We start from the raw sequence: 14,497 nt of genomic DNA, 5'->3' as shown, positions 1-14,497 counted from the left end.
TATATCCGCCATGTACCTTTATATCCTCAAATTCTGTATGTTTAGTATTATGTTCAATGCTTTATGAACATTCCCCTTCTCTCCCCATCCTCCCACTAGTTTATATTACTCAACCCCCTCCTTTTTATTATATGTATTCTCATGTTTGTGATATGTATACTTGAGCTGTAATGTCATGTAAAACTCTTTTTTATTGAATTTAAAAAAATGTGCACATATATCCATAACCAGATGTTTGAGAATTGTTGACTTGCAAAACATAACCTAAGTACAGTAAAGTCATCTCCAGTGAGTGTTTGTATTTGCTGTGTTATCCTGCAATTTGAATTTGATATAAGATATTGTTCTCAGCTGTGTGTGTGTGTATGTGTATTATGTGTGTATATATATATATATATATATATATATATATATACCGTATATATATATGTGTGTGACTGTGTGTATACATGTGTATGTATATATATATATATATATATATATATATATATATATATATATATGTATATGGATATGTATCTGTGTGTGTATATGTGTTTTAATAAATTCCAGGAAGTGAGTTCTACATATGTGTAATTAAATACATCAATCAATAGATTTGGACTAATTCCATCTAACTAAACGTATTAACATAGCGCTGTCAGGAGCAATATTTCCCAGTAGTGATGATGACTGTCAGCAGCACTATCTAGCTGCTTCTGATTGGTTGTGTATTGAAACTTCCAGCTTATAGAACTTAAATCATTAGTGTGGCAGCTATAGTATATGAAGCCATCTATTCACATTACTTGACATTTCCATTTAGGCTACTGCAAGAGAGAAGAGTCCCATTTGATTGTAAGGAGAAAAACAACAGACGTGTTTGTATTTATATGGAAAACGCAACTTTCACATTTATTAATAACCAACATATTACACACTGGCCACAATATAAGAGGGACCTTATAGCATGAGGTCCCCCTGCTATAGCATGGGACTGAATTCATTACTTAAAAAAAAAAAGCCTGTGTTGATAGCACTGGGCTCTTTCCAAAACCTTTGGGCATTTGATGTTGAAGTGATCAGGGGCGCACGCAGGGGGGGTTTCTGGTTCTCCAAAAACCCCTCCCCTCCGTGAACGAACGGCACTGTACAGCAGTCGCGGCACTGTCAAAGAAGCGTCCGCGACGGTGCTGTATTGTACTACAATACAGCACTGCCACGGACGCTTCTTTGACAGCGTCGCGGCTGCTGTCCAATTCAGAATCGCTTTCTATCTCTAATTTTTTTTTTGGGGGGGGGGAAACCCCCCCTTAAAAATCCTGCGTTTGCCCCTGGTGATATATGTAACATTTTTTAAAAAATAGTATTTTAGTATGTGCCACTACAAGTCCACCAGCTATTAATTGCTTGGACATGCTGGCACTTTTACAACTAGGTCTTTTTTTACATTATTGTCACACTCTGATTATCTCTCCCAACAGTAACAATATTTGCCACATTATACTGGAATATCATTGACAGACAGGGGGGGTAAATGTATCTGTCACTCACCGGACTGTGAGTGCTTCTTCCCGGACATTTAGGAACCGTGGCCGTCCTCCATCCTGAGGGACTGCGCATGCGCAGCCCTTTCTAATCCTTCAGTGTATGTTCCTTTAAGTTAATTGGCAGATCAGGCAACACTCCCTATATTAAGCACCTGTGGTCAACACCACGTGGCCTGATCTCGGAGTCTCATTCCCCATGAGTCTCTGAAGGTGTTCCTGTGTTTCCTCGTTTATTCAGCGCTGCTGATTCCTGTGGTTTCCAAACCACTTCTACCTCTGTGGTTTCCAAACCACTTCTACTACTGTGGTTCCCATACCACTTCTACCCTCCTGTGTATCATCGTGACTGTTAGCTGATTCCTATCCGCTGCCTCCGTGCACTACAGTCTTCTAACCACTTCAACTCTACCATATATTATTGTGACTGTTAGCTGATTCCTATCGCTGCCTCCGTGCACTACAGTCTTCAATCCACATCCACTCACCTGTTCATCATCGTGACTGTTAGCTGATTCCTATCCGCTGCCTCCGTGCACTACAGTCTTCAACCTGCAACTCGTCTGTGTTTCATCGTGACTGTTAGCTGATTCCTATCCGCTGCCTCCGTGCACTACAGTCTTCAACCTGCAACTCGTCTGTGTTTCATCGTGACTGTTTGGCTGATTCCTATCCGCTGCCTCTGTGCGCTTCAGTCTTCAGTTCATCTCAACTCTCCCGTGTTTCCTCGAGACTGCTGCCACTATTGCTATCCGCTACTCTCCGTGATCAACAGTTCCAGTTCAACTCTGCTCTCCCGTGTCCCATCGTTACTGCACCTGCTGGTTGCTATTGGCTACCTCCGTGTGTCCGCAGAGACCTGCTGCTGCTACTCCTCAGCTCTACGCATCCATCTACTGCTGATCCGCTCTCCACGCTTTCCTGTGTTCCCGCTGGTCTCTACCCGCCTGTCAGCATTGGATTCGTGTCTCTCTACTTACCCCTCTGCTAGACCATCGCCATTCTCCAGGGTCCTCCAGGAGTCCAGTTCCACGCTCTACTGATTCCTGTATATTTGTTTCCCTGCTGGTCTACCTACCTGTGCGCTGCACCTACTAGACCACCACTTCACCCATCCAGGGACTTTGCATCCTGCCGGCCTCCTGCCGTTCAGGTATCTCTGCACTCCTGTCTGACTGCCTGCTTCTGAACCACGGTATGCATACTTCTCATTGACTGTGCTGGTGTATTGCATATCTTGCTGGACTGTGTTGGTTCTCCTCTGGAGGTTGCTATCCGCTGAGTCTATTGCCATCATTGACTGTGTTATCTCGTGCCGGATTACTTCAAGAGACTTTCTATTATTGCAGTGCTGTTCAGTCATATATATATATATATATTGTGCATATTACTGTGGATCAAGTTTAAGGTGCCCGTGTATATCTTGTGTTGCAGTCTCTCCCCGTGCACCTCCTCACATATATATTCAGTGGTACAACTTGCTAGTGGCAGACCACTGATCCCTGTTTCCAGTATCACCTGTTCCAGTATTCTCTCACATAGCAGTGGTACAACTTGCTAAACGCAGACCACTGACTCCCCGGATACCTCCACTTGGATTCCATTCCTTCACTCAGACAGCGGTACAACTTGCTATCCGCAGACCGCTGACTCTCATCACCTCCTCGTTTCTGTTGGACATTCCTCCTCACTATAGCAGTGGTACAACTTGCTACCGCAGACCACTGACTACCTTCACGTGTCCTTTGTCCATACAGTTCCTCGTGTATTATTACCTCCATATTGCCAGTGCTGCTAGTCATAGACTTTCCTGAGCATCTCATCATCTGCTATTTTCTGTTCCGTGATCACCCTGCTACCAGAGTACCATATTACCACCTATACTGCTCTGGTAAGCCTATCACCTGGTGATCCCTGGGTAAAGACTCCTAGTGCCCGTGACAGTAAGATCAGGCCATGACAGACCCAGATACGGAACCTACCGCTAAAGAGATGCTGCAGCATCTGGTCAGCCGTGTGGAGCAACAGGATGCTCGCCAACAGCTGTTACTTCAATGTTACCAATCGTTAACCTCCCAAGGAACATCTGGACAGACTGTTACAGCTAATATTGAAGCTCCTGTGCTTTCCTCCGTTTCCCCAGTGCCATCCCAGGTGTCTACAGCTCCCACGCTTCACCTGCCTACTCCGTCAAAGTACGACGGGGACACCAAAACTTGTAGGGGTTTCCTTAACCAATGTTCAGTCCATTTTGAGCTCCAACCTCAAAATTTTTCTACCCATCGTTCCAGAGTGGCCTATCTTATCTCATTGTTTTCTGGACAAGCCCTGGCTTGGGCCTCCCCTCTGTGGGAAAGAAACGATCCAATACTACAAGATAGTGCCAAATTCATTTCCACGTTCCGAAGTGTGTTCGATGAACCAGGTCGTGTGACCTCCGCTGCTTCCAGCATTCTTCGTTTGCGACAAGGCTCCCATACAGTAGGCCAGTACGTCATTCAATTTAGGATCTTAGCCTCTGAACTTCAGTGGAACACTGAAGCATTAGTTGCCGCCTTCTGGCAGGGGCTCTCCGATAAAATTAAAGATGCACTGACTACCCAAGAGCTTCCTTCGTCACTAGAAGATTTGATCTCTCTTTGCCATCGTGTAGATATGAGATTTCGTGAAAGAGAGTCTGAGAAAACAACTTCTGTTAAAGCACCTCTTCGTTCAACCCCTTAATTTCGTCCAGCTTCACCCTCTGTGATTCCCATGGAGATAGGACGTTCCAAATTATCTTCAGAGTAGAGGAAACGAAGAGTAAAGAATAGACTCTGTATCTATTGTGCTGATTCCACGCATATGCTCAGCTCTTGCCCTAAGAGATCTGGAAATGCCAGGCCCTAACTAGTTCTGGAGAGGTGAAGTTAGGGTCCCTGGAGTCCTCTCCATCGTCTATGAAATCTAAAGTCTGCGCTTTTGATGTTACGATTTCCTTTGCTACCAAATCCTTTAAGTCACAGGCATTGATTGATTCCGGAGCAGCAGGAAATTTCATTTCTAAATCGCTAGTGAATCAATGGTCTCTACCAGTGATTACTTTAAAAACACCCATTACTGTGACGGCTATAGATGGATCACGTCTCATCAATGGTCTCATCACCCAGAGTACGTCTCCAGTAACACTTCAGATTGGTGTACTACACCATGAAGAAATTTCGTTTTTAATTCTTCCAGTTACGACAAGTCCGATTGTCTTAGGCCTTCCATGGCTGCAGTGTCACTCTCCCCAGATTGACTGGCGCACCCCTCAAGTTACGTCTTGGGGGTCTGAATGTCACCATCGTTGCCTTTCCCAAGTTATTCCTCTTAAAGTACAGCAATCTTCCATCTCATCTTCCTCCCCGGGACTCCCTCCTCAGTATGCTTCATTTGCCGATGTGTTTGATAAAGCTCAGTCTGAACGTCTTCCTCCTCATCGTTCTTGGGATTGTCCGATCGACCTTCTACCTGGCAAGACTCCTCCCAGGGGTCGGGTCTATCCACTCTCGTTACCTGAAACTCAAGCCACATCTGAGTACATACAGGAGAATCTCCAGCGAGGGTTCATTCGACCTTCCACCTCTCCCGCTGGAGCTGAGTTCTTCTTCGTCAAAAAGAAGGATGGATCACTACGCCCTTGCATAGATTTTCGTGGACTCAACGCCATTACTATCAAGAATCGGTATCCCATTCCGCTGATCACTGAGCTATTCGATCGCATCAAGGGAGCTCGGATATTTACTAAGTTGGATCTTCGTGGTGCCTACAATTTAATTAGAATCCGTTCCGGTGACGAATGCAAGACAGCGTTCAACACCAGAGATGGGCATTACGAATATCTAGTAATGCCTTTCGGGCTGTGTAATGCCCCCGCTGTTTTCCAAGGCTTCATCAATGAGATCTTTCGGGACTTATTATATGTATGTGTCGTTGTCTACCTGGACGACATATTGATCTTTTCACAGGACCTGCCTTCTCATCACCAACATGTGGCAGAGGTCCTCTCCAGACTACGGAAAAATTCATTGTTCTGTAAATTGGAAAAATGTTCATTCGAGTTGCCCCAGATTCCATTCTTGGGGTATATAGTTTCCGGAGTTGGCCTGAAGATGGATCCAGACAAAGTAAATGCTGTATTACATTGGCCCCAGCCAACTACTCTTCGTGCTATCCAGCGTTTTTTAGGTTTTGCCAATTACTATAGACGCTTCATTCAAGACTTTTCATCCATTGCATCTCCTATTGTGGCCCTGACTCGGAAAGGGGCTAATACTAAGCAATGGTCATCTGAGGCTCTCCAAGCCTTTCAAATTCTCAAAGAGTCCTTCTCGTCTGCTCCCATTCTTCGACAGCCTGATGTGACACTCCCCTTCTTCCTAGAAGTAGATGCCTCTAATGGGGGCTTAGGAGCCATTCTCTCCCAACGCTCGGAGCAACAAAAATTACATCCTTGTGCCTTCTACTCTCGGGGTCTTCTGCCCGCAGAGAAAAATTATACAATCGGGGACAAGAAGTTGCTGGCCATCAAAACTACATTAGAGGAATGGAGATACTTGTTGGAAGGAGCTCGCCATCCGGTGACGATCTTCACGGATCATAAGAACTTGTCATATCTGCAATCTGCCCAATGCTTGAACCCTCGTCAAGCAAGATGGTCTCTTTTCTTTTCCCGTTTTGAATTAATTATAACCTTCAAACCAGCCGCTAAGAACAAGAAAGCTGACGCTCTATCTCGAGCTTTTGTGACGTCCTCTGATGTAGAAGAGGTTCCCAACCATGCTATACTAGATCCCAAATGTATTTCACTTGCTGCTTCATCCACCAAAATGCTACCATTTGGGAAGACCCTCGTGCCTCCTACTCTGAGGAGGAAAATCCTTTCGTGGTTCCATGCCTCTCGTTTTTCTGGACACGCCGGTGAACACAAGACCTTTGAGATTCTCTCTCGAAGTTACTGGTGGCCTTCAATGAGGAGAGACGTCAAAGAGTTTATTGCTTCCTGTGATTTATGTTCTCAGTTCAAATCCTCCCGCAGAACTCCAGCAGGGTTGCTGCGACCACTACCCATTCCGTCCAAGCCTTGGACCCATATTAGTATGGATTTCGTTACTGATTTGCCACCAAGTAAGAATCACAATACTATTTGGGTAGTGGTAGACAGATTTTCGAAGATGGCTCATTTCGTCCCTCTGTCTGGTTTACCTTCCTCGTCTACTCTGGCTGAACATTTCATTAAAGAAATCTTCCGCATCCATGGATGTCCGTCTGAGATTGTGTCAGATAGAGGAGTACAATTCGTTTCCAGATTCTGGCGGGCCCTTTGTAAAACCTTGGGCATACGATTAGCACTCTCATCTTCTTACCATCCGCAATCTAACGGACAAACGGAACGAGTCAATCAAGATCTTGAGACTTTTATAAGGATGTTCTCTTCAGCCAATCAAGACAACTGGGTAGAATTGCTTCCTTGGGCTGAATTCGCCCATAACAACATGTACCATGAGTCATCATCCAAAACTCCATTCTTTGTGGTCTACGGTCACCATCCGTCTTTTCCGGAATTTCCTGCCCTCCCGCCCACCCAAGTTCCTGCTGTGGAGACTGCTTGTCAGACCTTCAAAAATATCTGGTCTCAGGTCAAAACCTGTTTAAAGAAGACATCTAACAAATATAAGTCTTTCGCAGATAAGAAGAGGCGGGCTATTCCACCACTAAAAATTGGCAGATCGTGTCTGGTTATCTACCAAAAATATTCGTTTGAAGGTTCCATCTATGAAATTCGCCCCTCGTTTTATTGGTCCATATAGGATCATTCAAGTTATCAATCCAGTATGTGTTAAACTTCTTCTTACTAAGAATCTTCGGATTTCCAATGCCTTCCATGTGTCCTTGCTCAAACCTCTCATCATCAACCGTTTCTCGACTCCTCCCTCAGCACCCCAGCCAGTTCAAGTTCATCAGGAGGAGGATTTCGAGATTACTGAGGTATTGGATGCAAAAATTTCGCGAGGAGTTCTCCGTTTCCTCGTTCATTGGAAGGGCTTTGGTCCTGAAGAGCGCTCATGGATCAAAGCTGAAGATCTTAATGCTCCTGCCCTTCTGAAGAAGTTTTATTCCAAAAATCCGGACAAGCCCGGTTCCAGGCGTTCTGTGCCCACCTTTAAAAGGGGGGGTACTGTCACTCACCGGACTGTGAGTGCTTCTTCCCGGACATTTAGGAACCGTGGCCGTCCTCCATCCTGAGGGACTGCGCATGCGCAGCCCTTTCTAATCCTTCAGTGTATGTTCCTTTAAGTTAATTGGCAGATCAGGCAACACTCCCTATATTAAGCACCTGTGGTCAACACCACGTGGCCTGATCTCGGAGTCTCATTCCCCATGAGTCTCTGAAGGTGTTCCTGTGTTTCCTCGTTTATTCAGCGCTGCTGATTCCTGTGGTTTCCAAACCACTTCTACCTCTGTGGTTTCCAAACCACTTCTACTACTGTGGTTCCCATACCACTTCTACCCTCCTGTGTATCATCGTGACTGTTAGCTGATTCCTATCCGCTGCCTCCGTGCACTACAGTCTTCTAACCACTTCAACTCTACCATATATTATTGTGACTGTTAGCTGATTCCTATCGCTGCCTCCGTGCACTACAGTCTTCAATCCACATCCACTCACCTGTTCATCATCGTGACTGTTAGCTGATTCCTATCCGCTGCCTCCGTGCACTACAGTCTTCAACCTGCAACTCGTCTGTGTTTCATCGTGACTGTTAGCTGATTCCTATCCGCTGCCTCCGTGCACTACAGTCTTCAACCTGCAACTCGTCTGTGTTTCATCGTGACTGTTTGGCTGATTCCTATCCGCTGCCTCTGTGCGCTTCAGTCTTCAGTTCATCTCAACTCTCCCGTGTTTCCTCGAGACTGCTGCCACTATTGCTATCCGCTACTCTCCGTGATCAACAGTTCCAGTTCAACTCTGCTCTCCCGTGTCCCATCGTTACTGCACCTGCTGGTTGCTATTGGCTACCTCCGTGTGTCCGCAGAGACCTGCTGCTGCTACTCCTCAGCTCTACGCATCCATCTACTGCTGATCCGCTCTCCACGCTTTCCTGTGTTCCCGCTGGTCTCTACCCGCCTGTCAGCATTGGATTCGTGTCTCTCTACTTACCCCTCTGCTAGACCATCGCCATTCTCCAGGGTCCTCCAGGAGTCCAGTTCCACGCTCTACTGATTCCTGTATATTTGTTTCCCTGCTGGTCTACCTACCTGTGCGCTGCACCTACTAGACCACCGCTTCACCCATCCAGGGACTTTGCATCCTGCCGGCCTCCTGCCGTTCAGGTATCTCTGCACTCCTGTCTGACTGCCTGCTTCTGAACCACGGTATGCATACTTCTCATTGACTGTGCTGGTGTATTGCATATCTTGCTGGACTGTGTTGGTTCTCCTCTGGAGTTTGCTATCCGCTGAGTCTATTGCCATCATTGACTGTGTTATCTCGTGCCGGATTACTTCAAGAGACTTTCTATTATTGCAGTGCTGTTCAGTCATATATATATATATATATATTGTGCATATTACTGTGGATCAAGTTTAAGGTGCCCGTATATATCTTGTGTTGCAGTCTCTCCCCGTGCACCTCCTCACATATATATTCAGTGGTACAACTTGCTAGTGGCAGACCACTGATCCCTGTTTCCAGTATCACCTGTTCCAGTATTCTCTCACATAGCAGTGGTACAACTTGCTAAACGCAGACCACTGACTCCCCGGATACCTCCACTTGGATTCCATTCCTTCACTCAGACAGCGGTACAACTTGCTATCCGCAGACCGCTGACTCTCATCACCTCCTCGTTTCTGTTGGACATTCCTCCTCACTATAGCAGTGGTACAACTTGCTACCGCAGACCACTGACTACCTTCACGTGTCCTTTGTCCATACAGTTCCTCGTGTATTATTACCTCCATATTGCCAGTGCTGCTAGTCATAGACTTTCCTGAGCATCTCATCATCTGCTATTTTCTGTTCCGTGATCACCCTGCTACCAGAGTACCATATTACCACCTATACTGCTCTGGTAAGCCTATCACCTGGTGATCCCTGGGTAAAGACTCCTAGTGCCCGTGACAGTATCAAGCTGAGAGTTTTCCGGCGGGTATGAAAAACCAATCAGATTCTAGCTATCATTTATTTAGTCCATTCTACACAATAATAGCTAGAATCTGATTGGTTGCTATAGGCAACATCTCCACTTTTCAAACTCGCCGAAAAACTCTCAGCTTGATACATTTACTCCCGGGTCTGCTTAAATATACTTGCCCACTCTCCCGGAATGTCCAGGAGACTCCCGAATTTCAGGTAGGTCTACCGGACTCCTCGAAGAGAAGGGCATTCTGCCCACTTCACTAGGAAGAGGCCAGATTTGAAACCTGCCCTTCACCATAAAATTACACGTTTGCATCATTGCAGCACTGGGGGCCAAAGCTCGCCCCCTCCATCATCCCACGCCTACTTCGCCTGTGGGAACATTCAAAAGTTGGCAAATATGTGCTTATATCTGTGTGGAGCCAGGATCAGCACCATCAATACACAAAACTTACAGCCACCTAGAGACTTAAGTTTATTTGAACTCACACTGCATGCAGTCTGGCCCTCCTCTCTATCCCCTACCATGCCACTTCCTATCTTGTGAAGAGGAGGGGGATGTCAGTCTCAGTTCTGAGATGTTACTGATTGTTGTTCCTCTGTGTCAGTTATAGGCTGGGAGTGTGGCACTATGCTGTGATATTATTGTGTAGCAATATGCTCCATCTCACTGTCATGGAAGAACAGCAGCCAGCAGCAAGAAACAGCATGGGAAGGTGAAAAATTAATTAAATAGTAGTCAGTAAGCAGGAAGGGTGTGGGAGGGGTAAATTACAGATTTGGAGATAAGGGAGGGACAAATGGTGACTGTCAATTTTCTTATCGGTGCCTAGCAGATATATTGCTACATAGTCATATTAATTTAATTATGCACATGTGTCTGGGATGAGGACGTGTAGGGATAGGATGCTCCCTGTGTGAGATCTGTGCATCTTCTGGACATTTCCTTATTGTGCACTTTCTTTTGTTACCTGATCGCGGTGAGTGATTCTGCTGTTTATTCTGTTACATATTTTCTTTGCTGCTTTTTTTTTTTTTAAGAATTATTAGGTGAGTGGAACTTTTCAGTGACTATGTTGTTCGCTAAAGTGGCTGCTACTATATTTCTGAACACAGTTTGCTACAAGACACTACAAGAATCATGAGAACTGTGGGAGTACAGTATCTTAAGTGATATTGCTGTATATATTGAAAGTGATGTGCATAATTTATTAAGGACTCTTTGCTCTTTTTCCAGTTTATATATTTATTATTTAAGACATAAACTTAAAATGAATTAAGGTGGTGGTACAAAAATTATAGTAAAAGTTTTACTGACATATGCATTCCTCTCTTGGATCGTAAGCCTGCATATGGTCTCGCAGTGACTGCATGGAGTGTCTGTATGGCTGCCATTTTTCAGATTTGTAAATGTCCCTTGTATTTTTTACCCTGGCTAATGTCAGTGCTGAACTAAGACGCAAGAGAACCTGGGCTTGAAAACTGATGATGGGTCTACTGGGCTAGTCCAAAATATAGGAATAGCTTCCTGGGCTGAAGACATGTTTTTATACAACTAGTGAAATATATGTAAAATTACTATTTCATAATGCATTAATTAAATTGGGCAGCACGGTGGCACAGTGGTTAGCACTTCTGCCTTACAGCACTGGGGTCATGAGTTCAATTCCCGACCATGGTCTTATCTGTGAGGAGTTTGTATGTTCTCCCCGTGTTTGCGTGGGTTTCGTCCGGGTGCTCCGGTTTCCTCCCACACTCCAAAAACATACTGGTTGGTTAATTGGCCCTAGTCTCTGTCTGTCTGTGTGTATATTAGGGAATTTAGACTGTAAGCTCCAATGTGGCAGGGACTGATGTGAGTGAGTTCTCTGTACAGCGCTGCTGAATTAGTGGCACTATATAAATAATTGGTGATGATGATGTGATGATAAATTAAATACAATGCAGCCTTGTTATAATGCAGAGCGACATCATGCCCATTGGGACCTGTAAACTATACTTTATTTTTGCTCTTTTTAAATCAAGATATTCAAGTCCACTTCATAATTTTTGTTTGACTGCTAATCCTTTCTCAGGCTCTCTGCTGCAGTTATGTTTCAGGTACTTGCTCTTCTTCCCATGAGCGCTCTCTAAACACAGCCATTTCTCCTAGGCTTGGGTCGACATACAGTTTCTCTCCAGCTGTAAAGTGCTTCCGGAGGCTGTACACCATAGGTTATTGTCCCACTAACCATAAGGAAAAGTCCATAGGGATGTTTGTAACAAGTGCTAAAAACATGTTTTACTGCCCCTGGTGGAGACTAATCTATTCAGAACATTATACAGATAAACTCCTTCTTACCCCCACAAATGATCTAGGACTGTTGGTGATCACGTCAGCCAGCAAAGGGCTCTCCTGATTGGCTCTATGAAATCAGTCAGAGGACTCCAGGGTAATGTCTTCCATAAAGCTTATATTGCAGTGCTCATCTTTCCCACTTGTTCATGCACCATATAGAATGAGGCAATGCAATGCTAGAGGTGGTAACCCTGCCACAAGCAGATAAACCCTTTAGTGTTGGATTTAAAGAGTCATACGGTAGCGTTTTGACCTAATTTTCTTTGTCTTTGCACTCCATTTGCAGTGGAATATTGGTAAACAATGACAAGGTAAATGTGTTAAGTCAATGGACAATTCTATTACACTATGGCATGATCTTGCACTGGGCTGAAATTATATGCAAGTAAGTCAAACTACTTCCATTGTCTGATTTTAGATTTCTTCCAAATACCTGATTTCTTATGAGCCAGCGGTAATTTTTATGGATATTGTTTATTTGCAGTGTTCTGCTGCAAAACATAAAAACAAAATTGAAACACTGTAATATATCATGCAAACATTAATTCACACACGATCATATAAAATATACATTTGTAGTAGGTAACACATTTACCATATCAGCTATTTGATAACCTAATTAGACACACTAAGAAACATTTATCAGTCTCACAATTAGCAATAAAATATGATTGTCTTGAATAACTGCAATTATTTTCCCAATACATTACAAATGTAAAACCAATAAATCAGCAAAGGCAGGAATACTAGAGTATAAATATGTTTGTACATCATTACAGTCAAATTTAAGTGAAAAATAATCTTAGTTTCTAGTATCTTTAATTATTAATATGCAAAGAAAGACCACAAGAGAGAAATGAATTGGAGAGGTTTGAAATGTGTATTATGTCCAAAAATATGGATTATAAATTGAATCAGTAAATTCAACTGGCAAAAGTATCATGAAATCTTCAAAAAGTAATTTCTATGTTAGTAGTAAATTCTAATATCAAACATTTTATTTGATTAAACGACCCTAACAAGTACTGTAGTGCGGGTTCATAATATCCTGGTAGCACAGGTTCATACTATCCCTCTGTAAGACTAAATAAATGTAGGTAGTTGTGTGTCTCCCTTTTGTTTGTTCTGTTATTTTCAGAACCCTCTTGGCTTGGCATGGAAATGCTTCCAATGATTAGACCCTTAGCACCACAACCCTAAAACAAGACCATGCCCACAAGTTGCTACACTGTGAAAGAGAGGTCTGCTATAGTTACTGCATTGGACGTCTACTATTCAGTAGCCTATGGAGATGGGAGCTGTGCTATATACTAACCACCAGAGATTGATGCTCTGCTATACATTAGCCACCAGAGTTTGGAAGTTTGATATAAACAAGCAACCACAGATTGGATGACTGCTAGCCACCATATTGATTGTCTACTATTTAGCAGCCAACACAAATTGGAGAGAATACAAGGGTTCACCTACACACTTAGTTAGTATTGAAATATTGTGTGTGCTATGGAACAGAGTGCCTTTTCCTAATTAACCTATAGAAAGTTAACATTGAGCCTTAGTTGCCGTGCCGTGGAGCACTGGGCGGATTCAAGTGACTTTGGATTATCTAGATCTCATGTTCAGAGTAGTGCAGCAAAATAATCTGGTTGTGATGGATGAATACAGGAGCAGGATGGTAAAGGCAATAATTAATAATTTATTTACAAATAGCTATTTATAGACCGCCTGCTACATGTTATACAGTCCTTTAAATACATGAAGAGAACATACAAACTCCACACAGATATGGCCTAGGGGCCTGATTCATTAAGGTTCTTACCTTGAGAAACTTCTTATTTTAGTCTCCTGGACAAAATGCAAGGGGTGAAAATTAGTATTCTGCTTTGCACATAAGTTAAATACTGACTGTTTTTTCATGTAGCAGACAAATATCAACTTTAAATTTCAGTGTACAAATAAGCTATCAAGTATTTGTGTGCTACATGAAAAAACAGTCAATATTTAACTTATGTGCAAAACAGAATACTAATTTCCATACTTCCCAACTGTCCTTGTTGTCTGATCAAATCCTGACTAAGCAAGACAGACATAAATTCAGGACTGCCCAACCAGATTCAGGACAGTTGGCTATTATCCTGCTCTCTCCTACCTGTTCTTGACACTTTTACCACCTATGGCTGCTGGTTTCTTTAGATCTGTTGCTGCTTGTCTGGATCCTGGATTGTTGGATGCCCTATTTGGGAAAACAAAAGGGTACATGAAAATTAGAAAACTCCAACCATCCCTGGCATTAAATCAATAGCATCCACATTTAAAAATTGGACCTCTCTCTAGCCTCAACATTAAAATAGTACTCACATTTGATAATGTGAGTACATCCAGCCCTGTCATTAAATTAATTGTATATACATTTAATAAATAGACTTATTTCCCTCCAACCAACCCCAACATAAAATTAATAGTATTTAA

Source organism: Mixophyes fleayi, chromosome 1 (genome assembly GCF_038048845.1).
Source record: "Mixophyes fleayi isolate aMixFle1 chromosome 1, aMixFle1.hap1, whole genome shotgun sequence".
NCBI lineage: Eukaryota > Metazoa > Chordata > Amphibia > Anura > Limnodynastidae > Mixophyes > Mixophyes fleayi.
This window is presented reverse-complemented; position numbering follows the sequence as displayed.